Genomic DNA, 23531 nt, shown 5'->3' with positions numbered 1-23531 from the left:
ACCGCCTTACGCTGTGACGTCAACTGCTAGCAGTATGAGGTCACTTCCACAACGAAAGGGCAGAGCTACAGTGGGCAGACATTTTGCCATCACCTATGCACCACAAATTAATTACTACTCACAATGCAGGCCATACTAGCCACATGAAGCACCTAGGCCCCTGTCCATTCAGTATTGTAGCACACATGACATACTCTGTACCCTCCTTGTGATGTACATGTATATCTGTCAGGTGGCAGTTATTGTAGAGACACTACAATGAACAATGCAGTGCACAAATGATGGCAAGTGTGCCTATGTATGTGTCTTCATCACTCCTTTTTGTAACCCCTCGTAGGTACCGACCCTTGTGGCGAGGAAGGGCACCATCGGTGTACAGACCACTTGTGGATATGGGACCATGGTGGAGTGTCAGATCATAATCACTTACTGACTCACACGTGCAACTATTCAGGACCTTTGTGCATTACTGGATCCTGCACTAACTCCAGGAAATCGTAATCAGCATGCCATTCCAACTGAAGTGCAGGTGCTCTCTGCACTCCATTTCCTGGCCACGGGCACATTTCAAGTGACAGTGGGCATGGGTGCTGGTTTTTCACAGCCAATGTTCAGCCAGGTACTGACAAGATTTCTGAATGCATTTGTCTGACATCTGCAGTCCAATGTGAGGTTTCCCCAAAGTACTGACCTACCTGCCATCAAGTCAGAATTCTATGCCTTTGCCAACATACCCCATGTCATAGGTGCCATAGATGGCACCCAAATAGCTATCATCCCCCCAAGAGTGAGTGAACAGCTGTACAGAAACAGAAAGAACTTTCACTCCATGAACATCCAATTGCTATGTACTGCAGACCAGTACATTTCACATGTGAATGCCATGTTTCCAGGTTCAGTCCATGACTCCTTTGTGTTGAGGAACAGTAGTGTGCCGCAGAAGATGGAACAACTACAAGAGGACAGAGGGTGGATCATAGCTAAGTGTTCCTGTCAGTCACTGACACATTGCAGAAAACCAGCCCGTCTGACTAAGGGTCATACCAATGACGAGTCTGTATTGCACCATTTTCTAGGTGATTCTGGCTATCCAAACTTGTGTTGGCTCCTGACACCAGTGAGGAATCCCAGGACAGATGCAGAGAGGAATTACAATGAGGCCCATGTACGTACTAGGAGGGTAATAGAGCGAACTATAGGTCTCCTGAAGGCTAGATTTCATTGTCTACATATCTCTGGGGGTTCCCTGGCCTATGGGCCTGATAAGGTGTGTAGAATAGTGGTGGCCTGCTGCATGCTGCACAGCGTGGCAGTGAGACATTCTATCTCCCTCATGGAGGTGAAGGGTGCTATAGGTCCTGATCAGCTACCTCAGAGAGGTGAGGAGAGTGATGGTGATGATGAGGAAGGGGAAGATGTCAATTCCAGGAACCAACTGATACAACTCTACTTACAGTTACTGTGTGGGACTTAGGCCTGTCATTGGGGTTAGTGACTAATACTGTCAGTGTGCTCTGTCATATGGGGGGTTGGTAATGATAGGTGACACATGGCCCACTTCTGCATGGTAATGACTGAAAATATACACATTTCCTCCTTGCCACCATTTGGGCACACACGACTCCCATGATGCACAGATTCGACAATAAAGTTGTTCTCTGCCAGTTGCATCCTACTCCACTTTGTTCACAATTTAACACAGGGGACAGTGTTACAGGTGTGAAAAGTGTTTTATTGGTTGAAGTGAATGAATTGTGCAAGTTACAGTGATGGGAAGTTGTAAGGGTGGGGGTCCTCAAGACCAACATGGTGGCAGCCTTGTTGGTAGTATTGATGGGTCCATTGTGTCAAACAGTACTTCATATTGCCTCTTAGCAATGTGTGGTTGGTGACTGGGTGGGATGGTTGATTTGCATTTGTTGCAGAGTTAATTGTTGGAGGGTGCCTTGTTCTTAGCTGGGGTTCCAGTGCCATATCTTGGCCTCAGGGTCAGTTTGGGCGCCTGATGTTGAGCTTCATGGGATGACATGGTAGGCTCGTGTGTTTCCTGTAAGGGTAGTTCCTGGGATGTTTCTGCTGCTGGGGTCATCTGATGCTGGTTGTCCGGTGCTGTTGTGGGGGCCTCTTGTCCGGGGTGGGTCTCAGACTGGTTTTTGACCAGCTGCAGCAGTGCTCCTGCTGTGGTGGCCATTGTGGCATTGTGCTCTTTCCACTGCTCCATGGCCTGTTGGTGGTGTTCCTCCTGCATCCTCTGACTGTGCTCCAGGGCGGATACTATCTGGGCCAATCTGTCCTGGGTATGGTGATATGTTCCAGGACCTCAGAGATCACATCATGGGCTGCAGCATCCATCCTGTGGCCTCCCCCCAGTGCCACTGATGCCCTCCCACTGGGCCTAGCCCCCTGTGCCTGTGTCCCCTGCACAGGTCTGGTGGTACCACTTGTACTGGGGCCATCGTCTTCCTGCCTGTTGGCAGGGGGAGACTGTGGCCTCTGTACTTGTGTTCCACCAGTCTGTGGCCTGGATACACAGGTGTGGGGATAGCTGCCCACAGCTGATGTTGTTGGCTGGGTGGTAGGGGTGTCAGTGGTATCCTAGCTGGGGCTGCTGGATGGTTACAGTCCAGGACTGTGTGAGGGGCCAGGGTGATCATCAGTGTCCAGGGTTCCATCCCCAGTGTCCTGGGAGGTGTCTCTGTCTCCCTGCGGGGAACTGCCACTTCTTGTCCTGTCCGTCCGGGGGGCATGGGTGGTGGTGCCTGTTGGGAGGAATGGACATGTCTGTTACATTAGCATGATCGGATGGGGTGCACAAGACTGGGCGTGTTTGTGCAGGTTTCCCACTTTGGGGCCATGCAGGTTGCTTTCGTGAGGTTAGCATTGCTTTTTTGCTCAGGATGTGGAGGTGCATTGTGGGTGTTGTAGGCCATTGTGATTCCTTTGCAGGGGTGGGTGGCTGTGCACAGGGGGAGGGATGTGGGCCTGTTAGTGGGTTTGTGGGTATGCAGGGGGACTGGATGTAGTGATTGTGGCCTGGGTGGGGTAGTGGTCCTGGTGGAAGTTGAAGGGGTGAGGTGGTGCATGCATTCCAGGTGTGATGGATATGGGCTAATTGTAGATGACTCACCCGAGTCCATTCCTCCAGTGAGCCAGTGAGTCCATCAGGGTGCAGTATGGAAAGTACCTTTTCCTCCCAGTCAGTGTAGTCGGGTGGTGTTGGTGGAGGTCCTCCCCCAGTCTTTTGGACTGCAAAGTGGTGCCTGGATGCCATGGACCTGACCTTCCCACACAGGTCGTTCTATCTCTTGCGGATGTCGTCCCTGGTGTGTGGATGGTGTCCCACTGCATTGACCTTGTTCACTATTGTCTGCCATAGCTCCATCTTCCTGGCAATGGATGTGTGCTGGACCTGTGCCCCAAATAATTGTGTTATGACTTTCAGGATCTCGTCCACCATGGTCCTTAGCTCCCTTTCTGTGAAGCGTGTGTGTTTGGGGGGTGCCATGGTGAGTGTTGTGAATGGTGTCTTGTGTGGATCTAGGTGAGGGTGCTCTTGTGTGATTGGGTGTATGTATCATGGATTGTGGTGTTCGGTGTCTGCTTCTGGAGTTCTCTGTATTAGTTGGCCTAATTTCATTGCAAAGGATTGTGGGGTGTGTCTGTGTGTGTTTTATAGTGTTGTGGATGTGTGTCAGGTGTGTGGGTTTCAAACTTACCAATGTATGCATTTCTTACTGTTGGGTCCACTTACCGCCCGTGGTGGTCTTTACCACCAATGGTCGTTCGGCTTCCAATAACCACCGCAGTGATTTGTGCTTCATTATTTGGAGGGTGGGGTATTTGTGTGCTCGGCAGGGGTGGGGTAGAAGGTCCAGCATTTCCGCTGACAAGGTCCTGGCGGTGACCGGTGGAAGGGAGATTTGAATCGGTTTCTGATTTTTCCATCATTATATGGCGGGTTTCAGTTACCCTCCAATGGCGGACTTCTGTTCGCCATCGCCACGGCGGTAGATGGTGTTTTCCGCCGTGTTCATAATGACTGCCATAGTCCTCAAGATCTATGCCCCACCTTCCCTCTACTCCTTTACTACTGAAAGGTCCACAAATGTCAATGGCAAGTTTTTGCCACGGCTTCTCTGGGAATAGAGTAGACACAATAGGTGTCTCTTCTGACTTGTGACTCTTATTGCTGCACATTCACGCAGCGCACTGCCACACAAATCTTTCTATCTCCTTGTCCATGCTCGGCCACCAAAAATCAATATGTGCCCTTCTTTTCATGCTGGGCATGCCCCCATGGCCCCTATGTAATAGCTTGAGCAGCCTATTATGCAAACCTTCCAGCATTACAAGTCTTTCTCCTCAAGATGCCATGCAACACAGATAGTTCTGACCATATTATTTTATATTAGAACATTGTAATGTTGGCAGCTCCATTGAAAACAATGGGGTGCTCTGGGCTTTTACTGGCCGGTAAAAGCCCGGAGCGCCAACATTCCAATCTTCTTTGTTCACAGCAACACCTGTGAACAAAGCCTTACGGAGCCTGAGGGGATTTTAATCCCCTCCGGTTCCATGAAGCCTTTGTTTTATTTATGAGAACATTCTGCCCTCTAATGGCAGAATGTTCTAATAGTCTTAGAACCCGCCGTAGCGGGCTCTACCGGCTATTAAAGGCCCTCTCCTTTGTTAAAGGCCCTTGCCTTCGGCTCGGGCCTTTAACAAGGGAGCAGGCCTTTAATAACCGGTAGAGCCCGCTACGGCAGGTTCTAAGGCTATAATCACCACACTCATTCACACTTTCCACACGACCAGACATACTGGATAAACTGCTCCAGAAGCAATCTATAATCCAGTACAGTCAGCATAGGTTGCTTGGATACAATTATCTTCTCTGTGAAAACAACTGCAGTCAGGCTTTACTGGTGTAATAGTACACTGATTGAATTAAGGATGGCAAAAACCATGGTCATGGGGATGATAATCATTTACAACTTTAAAAGGGCTAATACATTTTTCTGTAGCTGGAAATTCCCTAGGTGCTCAGGAATTCACACATTTCGTGAGTCAAACCATGTACTTTCTCTAACAAGGTGATATGGAGCTTACATTTCAGGCAAGCATACTTTCTATTAGTCACTTTTAATTTTAGTACATTTCTTTCCACTTTTAGCATCTTACAATTGTACCATGAAATATTTTCTCAGGTTATTGAAACTGCCTTTGACATTATTTGAATATTGTGTAGATGACAGGTTTATGCACAATGAGATACTCAAAGGAAATACAGATGCAGGTCTTCAATTATTATATAAAAAGGTCAGCTAAGGACAATTACATTGTTTAATTATCTTGTCGCACATTAGTGATACATCTCAGAGTCTGCTCAAGAGATTTATTAATTATTTTAGTTTGCCCTTCAAACTGAAGATGAAATGAATATAAAAAAGTGAAAAATGCATTTTGAATAATTTTCTAAAAACCTTTCAAAGTATAGAAATAAATGGTATTCCTCTATCACTTACCAGTGCAGAAGGAATACCATGTGAGGTACAATGTTCCTTCACAAAATCTTGTAGGTTCTTAAATGATGATTGTAAGCCCATGCAATCCAATTAGCTATGGTAAGGTACAGTTCTATTGACACTAGGGCCGCTGCTGAGTGGTTGGGTGGTCCGTAATTAATTTTAGGGTCATGAAATGCAGTAGTTTTTATTTACATGGGTAACAGGATTAGCAAGTGAGATGATCTTGTTTAAAAACAAACTCAATGCTTTACATATTCTACAATCTGTTCATCGATCACTACAATACCATTGTGAAATGAATTTGTCTCCTGTACCTATAGATAATCTACTATTAGGTATAATCTTGCATTTGCTTTGTTGGTAGCTGCAATCACATTTTCATATACAAAGTCACTCTCAAAATGGTGCAACTCAGACTCTGATTAACTGACTCTAAGACATCTTTAGCTTTTTTAAATCAAGAATCTACTCTAGTACTCTCCACAAGTCAATCCAGTGTAATGAAAAGCAAGTATTTCACTTTTGGATAACTCTCATTGTTTACTCAAGGTAACGGATCTGCATCCCAATTTTTATTTTCAGGTGAGATGTAATTGCAGAACTGAATCTTAGAAAGAATTCATCCATCTAGCAATGATACCAGATAATGCATTTAACTGATTTAAATACATCAGATTGTGCTGATCAAAGTCATAAAAAGCATTTCTGTATGTTCTGATATGTTATGTTATGCTATGCTATGCTATGTTATGTTATGTTATGCTATGCTATACTACGCTATGATACGTGATGTTATGTTGTGTTATGTTACTGGGATTTGTAAAACATGAATAATCACCCAAAGGGTATCTAGAGAATGGGGCAGGTGTGAGGGTCGTCTGCATGGTCTTATTTGAAGAGTCAGGTCTTCAACTTCCTATGGAATTCCAGAAGCAAGGAGGAGGCCCTTAGATGTAGAGGGAGGTCGTTCCGTGTGTTGGATGTGAGGTATGAGAAGGCTAGCCCTCTTGTTATACTGCTGTAAATGGAGGGTGTGTGTGTGAGAGAGAGAGAGAGAGAGAGAGAGAGAGAGGCAGAGCATGGGTGTCTTGTGGGCTGGTAAAAACAGAGGTGGGAGTTGAAGTATGCTGTTCCATTGTTGTGCAGTGCCTTGTATGCATGAATGAGGAGCATGAATTGACATTGTTTGTGTATCGGCTCCCTATGGAGATCTCTAAAGTGAAGTGGGATGTGGGTGTGCCTAGGGAGGTCTATGATAAGTCTGGCAGTGATGGTCTGGATGATCTGAACACAGTGAAGGAAGTAGTTGGGGATTCTAGTTTTGAGTGCATTGCTATAGTCAAGTCTGTGGGTGATTAAGGCTTGAATGACTGTAGTGGTGCTCTTGGGAACCCATCTGAAGATTATTTTAAGGATGAGTAGCATGTGGAAGCAGGAGGAATTAACTGTGCTCCTCTGTGTGGCCATGTTGAGTTTATCATCTAATAAGTTACCAAGGTTGTGTGCATGGTTGGTGGGTGATGATGTAGGACTAAGCTCTGATAGTCACCAGGTGGATTCCCAGGGGAAGTTTTTATTCATGAAGATCAGCACTTCTGTCTTATGCATGTTGAGTTTCAGGCCGTAGGTACTCATCCATTCTGCTATGTTGATTAAGCACTCAGTGAAGTTGGATCTGGTCATGGGTGATTTGTGTGGCCTAGAGACGATAAGTTGTGTGTCATTGGCGTAGGAGATGATGGAGTTGCCATGGGATCTGATGACGTCTGTGAGTGGTGTTAAGTGAGTGTTGAACGGTGGGTGAGGGATGATTCTTGAGGGACTTCGCAGCTCATGTATTTGGGCTCCTGATATGTAGGGAGGAGTCTATCTGTATTCCGCTGTATTTTTAAAGTATTGTCAAAGTGTCTTTGTTTTTTAGAACTATCAAAATATTTTATCAGATGTAGTGTAATTATAGTAAAGCACATTTTAAATTATGTAAAAATATGCTACAAGTGCATAGATCCATCTATATTTACTTGAAAAAAACACTTAAAGGTGTTCTTTACTTTACAAAACACTAACCGTGTGTTATTATGACAGTATCACAAAAAATTCTCTCAACAAGCTGGTCTTTTTAGAACACATGATGAGCAACATAGGATTTTCAATGCTTGGGAATTTCTCCATTTTCTCTCAGCGTCATAGTCCTCAGGATGAATTCCATCAAGGTTGCTACCAAAGGTTAAATATCTAACAACAAATCTGCTTTGGAAATTCACAAAGCCTAAAAGACTGTACAACTTTCACATTTTTGGACTGCACCCAATCTTGAGGTATCTGCAACTTGGTCTGATCTGTAGTGATCTTATGGTTTGTGACTATGGGACATATTTTATGTACTAGGATTTGCACAATACAATGCTACATGATAATCAGCTGGACAAATTCATAGACAACAAGCATTGGCAAAGCCAACAGGTTTAGCCTATCCAAGAGATATCAGCTTTGCCAATATCTTTTAGCCATGTTGTACAGTGGCATAGAGTAGAGTGGGGTAGAGTAGAGTGGGACGGCATAGAGTGGCTTGGAATGGCATAGAGTGCAGTGGCATAGAGAAGTGCAGTGGAGTGACATAGGGTAGAGTGTAGTGGCTTAAAATACAGGATAGTGGGGTGCGAGGGAAAAGAAGCAACATGGAAAGGAGATGGGTAGGATGAAAGATTGACTGAAAATGCAAGCACTCATTTGGAGTGCTTGAACACAAAGAAAAAAGTAGCTCCAAAAATGGGATCAATGGATGGACAGGAGTACTTGGTCCATGCTCCAGGGGAGGGCCAAACACAAGAAGAGGACATGACATCTGCATGCTATGACTAACAGGAATGAAGTAAATGACAGCGATCTGAAGTTAAGAAATTGTAAGCTACTGGTGGGCTGTAAGCCCACTATAAATAAACAACATGTCTTGCTGAGACAGCGCATATGCTGTCTAGTCAAAACCTAAAAAGTAGTTAGAGTATGCCTCGTTTTAAAGATAATCTGACCACATCTCAGCTTGTCTGAAAGAAATCCACGGCCTTGTAGTAGAGTAGAAAAAGTAATATAATACCAAATTCTGCACTAATTTCGAAGACAGAAGAGTGAGGGAATGATCTTGTGCTTGCAAGAAGCCCGAAAGCAGTACTGACCTCTTTCTGGGTAATCCTGGAATATCTACACACATGATGAGGCTATTCATTTGTCCCTACAGCAATAAAGACCCAGGATCCTGTGATCAATCCTGCCTGCAGTGCTCACAAATTGTGCGATCCTCAGAAAATGTTTTATTTAGTCAAGCTGCCTTTTCCATCACCAATATATATCAGAGTACCTTCAAATACATGAGTTCAGGAAGTGTGCTGTAGAAAAACCTTGGGTTTAATTTAATATGCTAGAACGTTGCTCACTCTATAAGAATTTAGGACACATTTACTGTACGAATGACAACTGGCTTACATCTAATGGCACTATTGTCAAGGTGGGGTGCACGAATGTTTTAAAGTAAATACCTTTCATTGTAGGGCTATAATGTGAAGTACAGAAGTTAAGCACTTCCGCTATATTAAATAAATACATTTGTGTGAATGGACTTTGATATTTGCTCATGATGTTTGTTGTACGGTTTGCATGCCAGATATGGTCAAAGCTCGGTTCTTGTAGGGGCTCCTAGAGCCAAGCCAGACCCTTTGTCGGTTCTCCCTGTTACTTTGTTGGCATGCTGACTATTCTCCACCAGTACACCCTTCTGCTGTGAGGGGGTCAACAAAAAGATCCCACTCCCATTGGCTTCAAGGCACTACGAAGAGACTGCAAGAGGGAAAGCTAGGCGTTTTCAAGTGAGAGCCTATCATGATGACCACATCTCAGGCTGACACAAATTGTCTAATGAAGGTCCATAAGTAGAGCATATGAAATATAAAGTATTTCTATTACCATAATGTTCACTCATTTTCAAAACACTGGCTACCAACGGACACTATTGTAAGCGTGTGATGGCAAGTTGAACAAAATGCATTCAACTCTTATAGGCCATGCACTTCAAGGAAATATTTTGGACTCTGCCTATTCCAAAAACTGAATAACTAGAACCACACTCTGCCAACATCTGAGGCCAACGTCCAGAGGCAACACGGCCTGACACGGGGGCACTGCACATTCTGCTCCACTGCTGTGCATACAACTGCACAAGACAACGCGCCTGTCCAAGACACGGAAAGACAATATTGCTACAACACCAAGCTTTCGCCCTTCATGCATTATTCAAATGGAGTGCACATTGCATGCACAACGCCCAGATTTATACTTGCTTTGCGCTGAATTAGCGTCATTTATTTTGACGCTAATTCAGTGCAAACTTAACTCCATATTTATATTTTGCCGCCTACCGGTCTAGGGTGAAAATATTGGAGTTAACATCTTTTTTTTTATGCAAGTAACCACCTTGCATCAATGAGATGCAAGGGAGGTGTTCCCATCTAAAAAATGACTCTAAGCTCCTGGCGCCACATTTATCCACCAGGGCAAAAATGACACATGGGTGGGAGGCAGACCCAAAAATGACGTTAACTCCGATTTGTGGAAAATGTTAGCACTTGGGTCTGACCAGGCGTTAAAATGAGGTCCACACATCACTACTTAATGAAAACACACAGAAGCAACATTACCAAGCCACAGGACAAGATGGAAGTGATACTAAGCCCCTAGCACCATATTTATCCACCCGGGCAATAATGACGCATGGGTGGGAGATGGACCCAAAAAATGTAGTTAATTCCGATTTGCGTCAAATTTTAGCACCTGTGTCAGACCTGGCATTAAAAATGAGGCCCACACATCACTACTTAAGGAAAACATACAGAAGCAACATTACCAACCCACAGGACAAGATGGAAGTGATACTGCTCCACCTTGTGAGACAGCAGAGGAGAGCAACAACAACAGCAACCACCGCCACCGCAACGGGGCCCATGAAGGCAATGCAGAAGGCAAGGGGAGGATATTCAGAAACAGGGCAACCCTCCTTGGCCTCAGGGAACAATACATTATAAGAACATACAAACTCAACCAGCAAGCCATATTACACCTGCTGCACCACATTGAGCCACAGATCACAGCTAGCCTGCAGACCCCACATAATATACCACCTGTAACAAAGCTGATACCTGTCCAGCACATGCTGGCAAGTGGCTCATTTCAAACAACGGGTGCCCTGTTTGCTGGTGTGTCACAGCTGTCATTCTCGGTGTTCCGCCAAAGGTGTGAGACCCAATTATCTCTCTGACACCCCGCCACATCACGCTTCCCCAGCACCCAGCAAATGCAGCAGGAGATAAAACAGGGGTTCTACCAATTTGATGGCTTCTGGCACGTGCTCAGTGCAACTGACTGCACCCATGTCTGACTTGTTCCACCTGCAGCAATAGAGCATTTATACTGGAATCGCAAACACATGCATTCCATAAATGTGAGGGCCATAGTGGACCACTGGGGACTATTCACAAACATTTTGCCCAAGTATCCTGGGAGTGTCCATGGCGCCTACATCTTCAGGCACAGCACTATCGAGGAACACTTCCAGGATGGCCAATATGGAAATGGCCTACTTTTGGGTAAGTCAACAAACCTAGGGTGTCATTACGACCCTGGCAGCCGGCAGTAAGCTGGCGGTAACACAGCCAACAGGCTGGCGGTGTTCCGCCAGCTATTATGACTGTGGCACAATAGCCAACCATATCGCTGGCCCCTCCACTATACCGCCAGGCTTCCGCCTGACGGTCATAATCCCCAACCACCAGCCTGTCCACGGCGGTAAACACCGCCATGGAAAGGATGGTGGTAAGGGGGACTTAGGGTGCCCCTGGGGGCCCTTGCACGTCCCATGCACCTGACATGGGTAGTGCAGGGGCCTCCAGGCACACCCTCATCACGCATTTCACTGCCCGAATTTCGGGCAGTGAAATGCGCAACAGGTGCTACTGCACCCGCTACAAATCAGCATTGCGCCGGCTCTATTACTAGCCGGCTGCGATGTTGATGTGACTTTTTCGTTGGGCCAGCGGATGGTAAAACTGTTACGGTCCCTTGGCCCAGCAGAAAAGTCTAAATAGGGAGCCAGATATACCGCCAGCAGTGGTGGTACACTGGCGCCCACAGCTTTGGCAGTCTTTGGCCAAGACCGCCGAAGTTGTAATGAGGGCCCTAGTAATTTACACACAACACACCAACCCTGTGGGACAGACAAGACATACCCCACTCCAACAACACAGGGCCAGGGTAATAGAGATGTGAAAGTAACAACACATATGCACCATGCTGCAGTACAGCACAATCAGTACACACCACAAACACATACACCCACGTGTATGTAACACAGTCACAAATTGACAGGCACACCACATGAAGGACAGGTGCAGATATGTATCCTTTGCAAACAGAAGATGTACACAAACCACTACAAGTGCCACAGGTTGTCTACTATGTACACACCACACACACAGTACACCAAACAAAAAATAGCACATTAATTTCAAGGGCATACATCATGCTCATGTATCGTAAGTCACACATAGGCACAGATCCCTCAAATCATGCCATGCAAGTCTCTGCCAGAACAAACATCAAATGCCAGACAACTGGTGCCAATACCAACTACATCTCATCAACACATACCTTACTTACCTGTAGTGTGCATATACATCTGCCTGATGCATTGGGTCACACACATAGGAATATAACATTAATGGCTATCACATACCATGTGCCAGATTTGTGAAAAGTGGCACCACACCTGCTGTAGTGCCACCTCACATGCACCAGTTACTGACCCACACCATCATGTCTGTACCGTAAACAATAAATGGCCCACCATGGGGCAGAGTCACTGTTAGACAGTGCAGACCATGGATGCTGTAGTGGGACCCTGTAGGAGAATACTGGACATCACTGACCTAACATGCACTGTGCTGAGGGAACATTTGCTAAGTAGCTGAGCTCCATCCCATAGCCTGCCCTGTGCATGTGTGGACAGTATAAATGCTGATTCATGTTTTGGAAGGTAGGAGAGTCACTGCTAGTGATGTTGATCATCCTTAAACAATGGGATACACATCCTTGGACACCTGATGGCTGGCACAAACATCTTCTGCCACTCAGGATCCCTAAGGGACCTATGTAAGAGCCCCCAGTGGCTTTCACTGTATGAACAAGTTTGCGGATGACCACTCTTTTGCGACTTGAAGCCACATTGAAAATCGGCCACCCTCCCATGCAGCACTTAGCATGGAAGGGGCTTGCAATGTGTGTAGCTGCAGGTCTGTCACCACAAGATACATTACATTACGATGCTGATCCTGAGGTAGTGCCAACATCAAACACCACCCCAGGGGTGCCATTTGCAGGTTGCAATAAGGAAATTGACTGTGATTTGACCTCATATGAATGTGCCATCTATGCATGCTGCATACTGCACCACAAAGAGAAAGTCCATCAAAATGTATATGTAAGAGACACCCATCTCCACAGGGCAGCTAGCCAAGTACCCTGGTGCAAGGTTGGTAGTCTTGGTGCACAGCTGCATACTAGGCGTAGGGGACAACAAAGGGTTGCCTAGTAACATGTAACAAATGGTGCATTCCCGCATAGTGAAAATGTTGCAGCACAGTTCTGCCAGTGTTGGAGCTGGGTTATGCATTGTCACTTACTCATTAAAATGGGCCTAGGTGTTGCACGTCATTTGTAATGACACATGTCAAAATGGCTGGGATGTCCAGGCTCTGTAGGGCTACCACATTGTCACCACATCTGACCCCATTGTGTTGTGAGGATATGCCACGTCCCCTCTAGTGAGAGCATACTGATACAAAGGTGCACTACACAACACATGGTACATACACGCTGAGCATCAGTTAGGATTCCAAAATATATGTCCCAGGTCCCTGAGCCAATACCCAGGACTGTCATGTTCAACAACAAAGTTCTAAGAAAATGTTGCACAAGGCCAGGAACTCACACCATACCACAAACACTTCCGAGTCACAACCAACTCAAAATAACAACTGCCATGCTGCATGACAAACCTGTTTCAAGCCTAAACAGCAACTTACACCTTTTATCTTTTGCAGGGGATCAGGGTTATTGCATACAGCCGTGAATGATAACCTCATTTGCAAACTCAAGCACAGCATCAGAGCGTGCATACAATGAGGTACACCGTAAGACACCCAATATCGTGGAAAGGACATTTGGCATACTGAAAACAAGATTCAGGTGCCTGAACCTCACAGGAGGCAACCTTCTATATGCCCCACACATTGTGTGCAAAATCATCTTAACGTGCTAGCCTGCACAACATAGGTGTGCGGATGTACGTTCCGATGTGTGACCAGGTAGATGACCTGCCTGAGGAGGAGGAGGAGGATGATGGTAATGATATAGAGGGGAAACAGCACAACACAGCTGCTGGGGTACGCCGGAGACAGCACATAGTTGACAACTTTTACTCTTAAGAACCACTGAATTCACCTTGACAATTTTTTTAATAAACACTTCATGAATACAACCAATCCCGCTTTGGTCTCTTCAGTCTCCACTACACATAGCGTAGGAATGTGAGTCAAAGCTCAGGGATCATGTTACAAATAGGAGTCTGACAAGTACTGTTGCAACATCATATGTGATGTGTAAGATAGTACTGCCACCATCCCACACATCACTAACAGCCTCATCACTGGTATATGACAACTGAAGGACACAATCAATGAACCACTACATATTTTGTACATCCACGTTGCCAACTTGTTAGACAATAGGTCATCAGACACAACTACATCAAGTCCAAATAGGATGTATCCAAGAGGCCCACACATGAGGTAGTGGATTTAAAAAAATAGAAATTAAGTCATGTTGGAACTGAATACTGTCACAACTCAGTGTGATAGTTACAATGGCAGCATGGAACATGTGTGACAAGGGAGGGACATCATTAGCAACTTTGGTAATCAGGATTTGCCCAGGTATAACAACCAATGCTAGAAGTAGGGCTCTGCCGGAATATCCATGGTAATCTGTCCTGCCACTGCCATGGGGCACAATCCTTACACAGGGTACACATCACCTCACACATTGCATGGACACGTCTCTGGAATGCAAATCAGCATGGATGAGACCATATGCAGCTAGGGCTGCAGGTCCACCACACAAAACCAACACCCATTGGTAATTGCAACAAGTTTAATCAAACTTTTGTGATCAAAACATTTTCTGGATGGAATGCAGGCAGAGTGTGTCATACAAACCATGTACCAAAGATGTACACATGTCAGACAAATATGCAGGCTTCACACAAGTCCACATAAACTCAAAATCCACATACGGAGACAGTTGTCGGGTAATATTTTCTAGGTAGCAATGGTTCACCCATCCTTTACAATGCCTGACCTGTGTATGTAGCATTAAATATCATGCTCTGTATGACAACATCACACATCACAGACCAAAACACAATCACAAATCAGAACTATTGCATTGTACTGAATGCCCAACATATGTGGAGACACTTGTATATATGCAAGACGTGCAACAATTTGCATGCTGTTGAATCTATAACCCACACATTGGTGGAACAGACCAATCACACCCTTATCACATTGTTGCATGGACTACCACATGTGGCCATACCCAATATGCCACACTGCGGCACAGAACATGTCATATGTATGTTGATTGAGGGTGCATCTAAGGACAATGCAAACAACAGCACAATCAGGAATTGAGTCAAAACATATGATGCAAATGTGTCTAAAACATCCGCAAACGCAAAGAAAATGACACATGGGCCCTTAGCGTGAATACCACCTTCGCACTCCTCTCAATGCTGCCTTCAGTGAAATCTACGCATAACCATCATGCGTCTACATAAACGACACACGTACATTATGCGACTAAAAAAACCTACACAAATGTCAAATACGTCAGATAAATACACGCATTACTGAAAAACGTGATGCACGGGGACAGGAAGTGATGTAATAGGAAATCCTGTCTACAAGCATGGTACAGTTGGTGTAGTTTCACTTCCTCTTTACAGTCTGTGCCTTTCTAACTGTGTGATTGTGTTTTGGAGCTGGTGGCTGTGTCTTGGGTGTGTATTGAAGTTTGTGGTGTCTCTCCTGTAGTGTCCTGTTATATATTGTGCGCATTTTGTCTCAGTAGTTTTGATTTTGTGTGTTTTTTGTCTATATTTGTACTGTGAGGTTTCTGTCTGGGGTAATTACTCATTTGGGATAGTTGAGATTAGTTAGCGGAGTTAAGATTCCATTATTTTTTTTTTTTCTTGGTATTAGGGGCCAACTTTGACCATATACAACCTGTCTGGTACAGGAAGGCTGACAACGATGCCAGAGGATGAGCTGGGTGGATTTGTGCGGCTGGTATGCCACTACCTGCCTATGATGCTAGAAGTGCGTGGCGGGACATCCAGGGATACCGGACGAAGACCAGGCAGCTGTGGTGAGGCAGGGTGCTCCACCACCTGAAGAGAGCGTACAGGAGCAGCAGGAATGAGCACCAGCTCAAGCATCACTGGGCAGATCTGGTGGCCAGGGAGCAGGATCTGCTTGATCACCTTGGTGTTGAGATCGGCGGACCTGTTGGTGAGTCTCTATTGGCATACTATTCACTGTTCACTGCTCTTGAGCGACAGTAGCAGATAAGCTGGAGTGCTGCATGCAATGCTTGTGGACAGGTTGTATTCAACCAGAGTGAAGTGTATGTGCACCAGTCTAGGCCTGGAGTTTACGTGTCCAACCATGATACCAATGCAGGTCAGATGCCTCGTGAGTCCTGCACAACCATCACATACGCACACATTTCAGAGGCCATGGTGACACCTGTGCCCCGGCATAGTGTCAAGTATGATAAACCAAGGCACTGCCAACCTACCATATTTTCCCTGAATTGTTTCAACAGAGGTGGGCAATGCATGTATAGCACAATGTTGTCATCATTTGGCGCATATGACCCTTGACATGTTAGCAAAGGGGGCTTACCCGCCTTAGGGGGCAATGTATATGGGGCACTTGATACCATTAGACAACTTTGCCACATCAGTCATGGATTAATCAACGCATAATCATTGCAGACTTAAAATTGAGCTGCATGTCTGTCACAAAACGCCTCTGGGTGCCTTGCAGGATAAGGTTGAGTACCTGAGTCAAATCAAATCAAAGCAAATCAATCTTTATTCGGATTTTACTCCATAAAAGATAAACAATCCCTTTAAAATAGTAAAAATATATAATTAGACACTTCGAGAAAACATTACTGATAAATAAATAAATAAATAAAAAACCCTTACTACTGCAAATTGAGGAATTATTCATTCTCATACCAGAGATTTTTCCTTTGTTCTATGGCATTTAGGATCAATTTTATCACTGCATCACATTTCTCATTGGTATCCAGTTTACATAAGTAGTTAAAAGCTTCTCTACAATAAAATAATTTGTTAATAATAAATAAAGGTTTTAAAAATTGCTTCCTAATATCGTGATAAAATTTACAAGATATAATAAAGTGCATGGTGGATTGTGCAAATCGTCCCACACAGGGGCACTTCGGTAGGCTTTTACTCCAAATCCTCACCTTTGGGAAAGCTACCAAACAGTGCAACATTCTAAAGAGCATTCGAGTCAGATAAAATCTATCCTGAATGTTTGCTACTATCAGCAAATAATTTGGCATTACCTCGTTATTTTCAGTCATATAAAGTGCTACTGTTGACTTCCTACATTCTCTATTTTCTCTATCACTAACCCTCCATGCCGTAAGTTGCTTTTTCAATTCTTTCTTGCTAAATTGGAGGATAATACCTGGATTTTCCAAATTTGGACCTAGATTTATATCTTTCAACAAATCTTTTAAATGCACGAACCATGGAATTCTATCCCAATATTCTAGTGTAAAGCAATCTTTAATAATCTTTTGGGTAAAATGCGTCCCTTCTTTAGACCAAATACCATGCCAGGCCAACAAGGCATTGGTGTATATTAGATCTTCCACATAAGGGCAACCCAACTCCTTGTGTACCATAAATGTGGAGGTAGTATTTGGCACTGCAAGTAGTCTGCAAAAAAATGTATTCTCTAGCACTTGTAATGAACGGATCTGGGGCATCAAACCCCAAAGGGCAGAACCATACATAATGCTGTTAATTGATTTACTTTTGTAGATTTGCAGCATTTCCCTAAGGGGTTTATTGCCAAATTTTTTTGAAAATCTAAAAACAGCCTCAGTTGTCCTAACATACTTCATCTTGATAATTTCTAGATGTTGTTTCCAATGACCCATATTAGTCAACTTTATACCCAGATATGTAAATCCATTCACCTCTTCACATTTATAGCCTTTGATAAAAAAAATCTTTCTTCCTAACCTTTCCCTGTCCACAAGTCATTACAACAGTTTTGCCCATATTCAACAACATATCTCTTTCCTCCATAAATTACACAAAGCCCTCGATTAACCGCTGCAACCCATTTGCAGTTCGTGACAGCAGTACAGCATCATCTGCATATAAAAGGACTGGGATAGAGCATTCACCTATTTTAGGGGTATCAATGTTCATATTTTTTAAATGGGCATCTACTCCATTTATATAAAAGGAGAATAGAAGAGGCGCCAAAACACAGCCTTGACATATTCCTCTCCCTATCCTTAAACCTGGGGTACACTCGCCATTTCTTCCATATCTCACCGCGCTGTTAGATGATCATATAATTGCGCCACGAAACTTACTATATCTAAGGGTGCGCCCATATCTTTTAAAACTTTCCACAGCTTAGCATGGTTCACCAAATCAAAAGCACTGCTAAGATCAGCAGAACAAAGGAACATATGACCCTTCCTCGCTATTGTATATTTGCTTATTATTAAATGAAGGTTTATACATTGTTCCAGAGTACCAACCCCAGGCCTGAATCCCAATTGAGCCTCTGTGAGTACATGGTTTTTGGTTGCCCATAATGCTAATCTTTCTAGGAGTACCCTTCCCAGCAATTTGACAGAGGTATCTAAAAGTGAGATTGGCCGATAGCATTTGGGGTCACCTCTATCTCCCTTTTTGAAAATAGGAACAATTATACTTTCAGTCCAAGATCTTAAAATATATCCCTTTGTCACACTCAAAAAGACTTGGGTCAAAATAGGGCACCATAGATCGATGTATGTCAAATAGGCATCTACTGGCACCCCGTCAGGGCCTGGTGCCTTCCCTTTCAAGCATCTTCCCGTAGCAGATTTCACTTCCCCTATACTAACTGGTTTAAAAAAAGGTGGCTTTATCTCAATTATCTCAATATTCGATATGTGAGTAGTCAGATTATCTGGGTTAAAAATTGAGCCAAAATGTGAAAGCCATTCTGATGATGGAACGTGCACTGTTATTTGGGATGCATCATTATTTTTTAGGAATGGTTGGTTAATTGTTTTCCAGAATAAAGTACTATCTTTTAATGTTGTTGCTTGCTCAAGATTAGCACATGCCCTAGCTCTCAATTGTGCCTTCCTCGTCATTAGTGTATGTTTGTAGTTAGAGCGTTTAATAATTACCTCTTCCCTATTTCTTGGTGGAGCCTGCAGTGCTTGTTTTAATTCCTGGCTTGCTAATTAACAATTATGATCAAACCACCCCACTTTCTCACTCTTTTTGTTCCCCAATGTTCTCACTAGGCTTCCTGCAATGGCATTTCTAAGCTGGTTAAAGGATCCTAAGATCTCACATTGGCTTTGGTTATATTCTGTACATGTGAGAATTTCTTGACAGTGTCATGTCACAACTTTTTTCATCACATCTATTTCATTTACCCCAGTCCATTTAATTACAATACCATTTTCCCTTCTTATTCCTATATTCATTGCCAATCATTCAACTATATTAAAGTGTTTAGCCAATCTCATAGTTAATAACAAGGGATGATGATCATTATAGATGGTTGGCTCAATCTTCAGGGATTTGACCATATCCATATTACTCTTAGACATTAATATATGGTCAAATAATGAGAAATGTCTCCTTCCTATAAACGATGGAAGCTTCATTCCTTTAAGCCCGTCTTGTTCCATCAATTCTAAATCATGTCTAAATAATATCTCATTCAGTGCAATTCCGTAGTTGTTATGCAAAAAGTGTGATTGTGCGCTCCCCCCATCGTCGAAAAATCCACATGTTTTTCCTATAGTATTCTGGCATGTCCCAATATTAAAATCTCCAACCCATATTATTGTATAGCTTGAAGTTATATCATTTACAAAGGTTTGTAAATCTTCCTGAAGAGTCAATGCCACTACTCTATTGGTGCCATCAAATTTATTATTGTAGTAGTTTATTAAAACAATCCCTAAAATTCCATCTATCTGAAAATATAAAAACTAATAGTAAGGGGAATCAAGGGAGGATTTCACCAATATATACGGTACCAATATTGAGATCAGTATTGCTAATCCTCCCTTTACCCTACCGCTAGGTGAGGCAGAAGCTGGGGTGGAGAATATGGCATATCCTTCAATAAAAAAGGATCCTTTGTGCCATGTCTCTTGTAGGCAGATTATATGTGATGAGGTTATTATGGTCTGCCATTCCTGCTCAACCATTTTCGTTTTTACTCCAGCTATATTCCACGACATGAGTATAATTAAGTCTCCTGCTAGGGACCTCCCATCTGACTCAGCGTCACCATTACAGCTTAAAGATTTTAGAATGGGGACTACAGTAGTAGCTTGTATTTTGTCAGGTAGCAAGATCTCTTTTCTACTCATGTCCTCCTGCTGTCAGTCCATATCCTCCATGTTACTCAGGGGAGCGAATCGATTGGAACACTCTGGTTTATTATACCTCTCCAAATTACTGGGTGTATTCCCTGTGGCCCCCCGTGTCTCTTGTGCCTGAGGTATTCATCATTCTGTAAAAATATCCTAAAGGAACTCCCATAATCTCTTTTCTCAGATTTTTACAAGTTCGATGTCTTATATCCAAGTCCGCTAGTAGTTGACCCACAAAGCGAGGATTACGAAAATTAACCACAATACAATCTCCCCCTTCTTCCTCCAAATATCCCACCCAATCAACTCTCCTTGCATATAAGATTTCACAAAATAGTATATCTGGTGTACATATATTCCCTGCCATCCAGTGTACTGCTTTGTTATGTAAATCTGCCCAGGTCTCAACGATGTTTGGTTCCAATTTGGGGACATTTTTAAGAATGATTGTATATGGTGTAGCATCTGCCGGTAATTGTAATACCTCTTTCACAGGTCTATTTCTAATCAAGGACTGGCATCTATGATTTCTCTCCAATTGCTCGATATGATTGATAATGGGTTCCTTAGACAGGGGAATTTCTTTCTGTATGGGGTGCCGGTATTCTATACTTCTTTTGTTAGAATCTGCTTTCCCTGTCATTGTACTATTCCTTATATCTACAGCCGCTTGGCTCTCATTTGGTATAGTGTCACAACCATGGGACAACATTTTCGCTTTAGTCATTGAATTAACACTTACTTCTATCTTAGTTATACGTTCTTTTATCTCCTTGAATTCTAGCAATACTTTGGACTCTATCTGGTCTAGCTTGCCATGCAGTTTCTTGAAAAGAGTTTCCATACGTTTTTGTAAGGGACCATCGTTGTCTGGTGATAGTGCTACTGCATGACCCCCGTGCATTTCAGTTATTATTTTGCTACCCTTAGAAAACTGTGAAGATGGTAGCATAAACTTAGATTTAGTAGTCTGACTACTTCTTTTTTTCCTTTGGTGGTGAAGGAATTTGGTCATCTGTACTGTTCAAGGAATCGATTTCTTCTATTATGTCTGTAGGTAATAAAGGGCCTAAGGAAAATCTAGGATCCACTCCAGTACATTTTTCCTTTGGGGATTTTAGTTCAGAGATTAAACCCACAGCCTCAGTGCTCACTTCAGTGACAGCCTCATGTAAGACATTTTTTGTTGCCACTAAACGTGCTTCAGCATTAATAATTTCTTCATTAATTTTCCCCATTGCATCTGTGAGATAATTAGTGATCGTATTAGCACTTCTCTGGTTTTTTTTATTAATACCGTTCCCTATTTGGTTTTGCTTTCTTTTCCCCATTATGTATATTATGTATATGGGGTTACTATATTGAACACTCTTATCTAGTCACAACAAAATATATGCAAATCACTAAACCGGATATCAACAGAATGAGCCCAGCCCAACCTCCTCCGGGCTCTGACAGGTACGAGGCGGGAGTGCAAAAAGAGTTATTAGAGGGCTCCTGCTCCTGTCCACAGAGCCGGCACCAGCTACAAGTGCAAAGCGGTAGTGCAAGGAGAAGGGTTATTAGAGGGCTCCTGCCCCTGTCCACAGAGCCGGTACCAGCTACAAGTGCAAAGCGGGAGTGCAAGGAAAAGGGTTATTAGAGGGCTCCTGCCCCTGTTCACAGAGCTGGCACCAGCTGCAAGTGCAAAGCGGGAGTGCAAAGAAAGGAGTTATTGAAGGGTTCCTGCCCCTGTCTATAGAGCCAGCACCAGCCGCAGCTCAAAAGTCTTTAAGCGTCTCCTCGTGGGCCTATAACACACTGGGTAATGTGGTCCATACGATGGTCAGCCTGGAAATGAGCACGTCCCTACCATATGTAGGTGTCCAAAACCAGTAATTGCCAAAAAATATAGATGTCAGGGGGGTGGCCCAGCCCAGCCTCTGTCAGGCGCTGACGGGCGCAGGACGGGCCCGACCTTGGCTCGGGCTTCGCCCAGGCGCCGCACGCGCGCGTCCCGCGGGGCGGGAGTGCAAGTTTGTTTTTAAAGGGCTCCTGCCCTCGACACTGCTGCCGCCGCCTCCTCCCTTGAAACGTGCTTCCCGCAGGGCGGGAGCGCGAGTTTGTTTTTAAAGGGCTCCTGCCCTCGACACTGCTGCCGCCGTCTCCTCAGTACCTGAGTCATATGTATAGCAAAGCGCCAGGGTAGTGTCATGTTGTTTTAGACAACTCCTTATACCATGTTGTTCCGTCTTCAATAGATGGCCCACATATGGTTGTTGCAGGGTGTAGCACTACATGAGTCTCTGGCCCAGTGTTAGTGTTAAGATGTTTGGCTCTATCTTACCTGAGTGTCTGTGTCATTGTGTGATCCATAGTGGTGTGTCTGTTGCACTGCTTTCCACTAGGATAATTAGCTCACTCCTCTCAACTACTTCACACTGAAAATTGTTGTCCACTCGCAGTGGCTGTGATATGACACTAAGCATGGTTTTCCATTCATGTCTTACAGGTGGACCTGCCCCTACACGATCGGCGAAGTTACGAGGTTTGAGGACCCACATGTATCCCGTAAGTGTTATAATGTGTGTCCAGTGAAGTAATCCAGGGTCTGGTGTGCGTGAGTCATGTGTGTTGAATACAATGCCAGATGTAATAAGCTGTCCAATGATCAGATATCAAAGTAGATGCTGACATCATGGGCCATTTAAAGGATCCCCATGCATCACCAGAGGGTCACATCTTGTGAGGCTTGTAGTGCACAATGGCCAGCATCGTGTACACAAGGTGGTGACAAGCCACATGAAGGGCCATATGTGGCTAAGAATGTCAGAGTACAAGGCTGTGAGAATATTGGTAGTGGCACACTCCATCATTCTCACAACACAGGGTTGCACCATATTGACCCCAATTAGGTACATCCCTGTATTGTCATGAGGATGGAGGACTGGACTGGCAACTGTCCCCCAGCATGACACTCTGTCTTTTTCACTCCATGTATGTTACACTTATGTGGAATGTAATTGGCTTGCATGTAGGTCAAGGCCAAACATGTGCTGGCATGGAGATGGGTGTGTAAGGAATAGTAGTGGCAGATCAGGTATTGATGGGTGCACACCTGGACACAGGAATGTAGATGTGATAGACCTATCAATACCAGCTTCCTAGGTGTCAGCCCTCCTAACA

The sequence above is a fragment of the Pleurodeles waltl genome, chromosome 9, assembly GCF_031143425.1.
Source record: "Pleurodeles waltl isolate 20211129_DDA chromosome 9, aPleWal1.hap1.20221129, whole genome shotgun sequence".
Lineage (NCBI taxonomy): Eukaryota > Metazoa > Chordata > Amphibia > Caudata > Salamandridae > Pleurodeles > Pleurodeles waltl.
The sequence above is the reverse complement of the archived record's forward strand: the minus strand, read 5'-3'. Positions refer to the sequence as shown.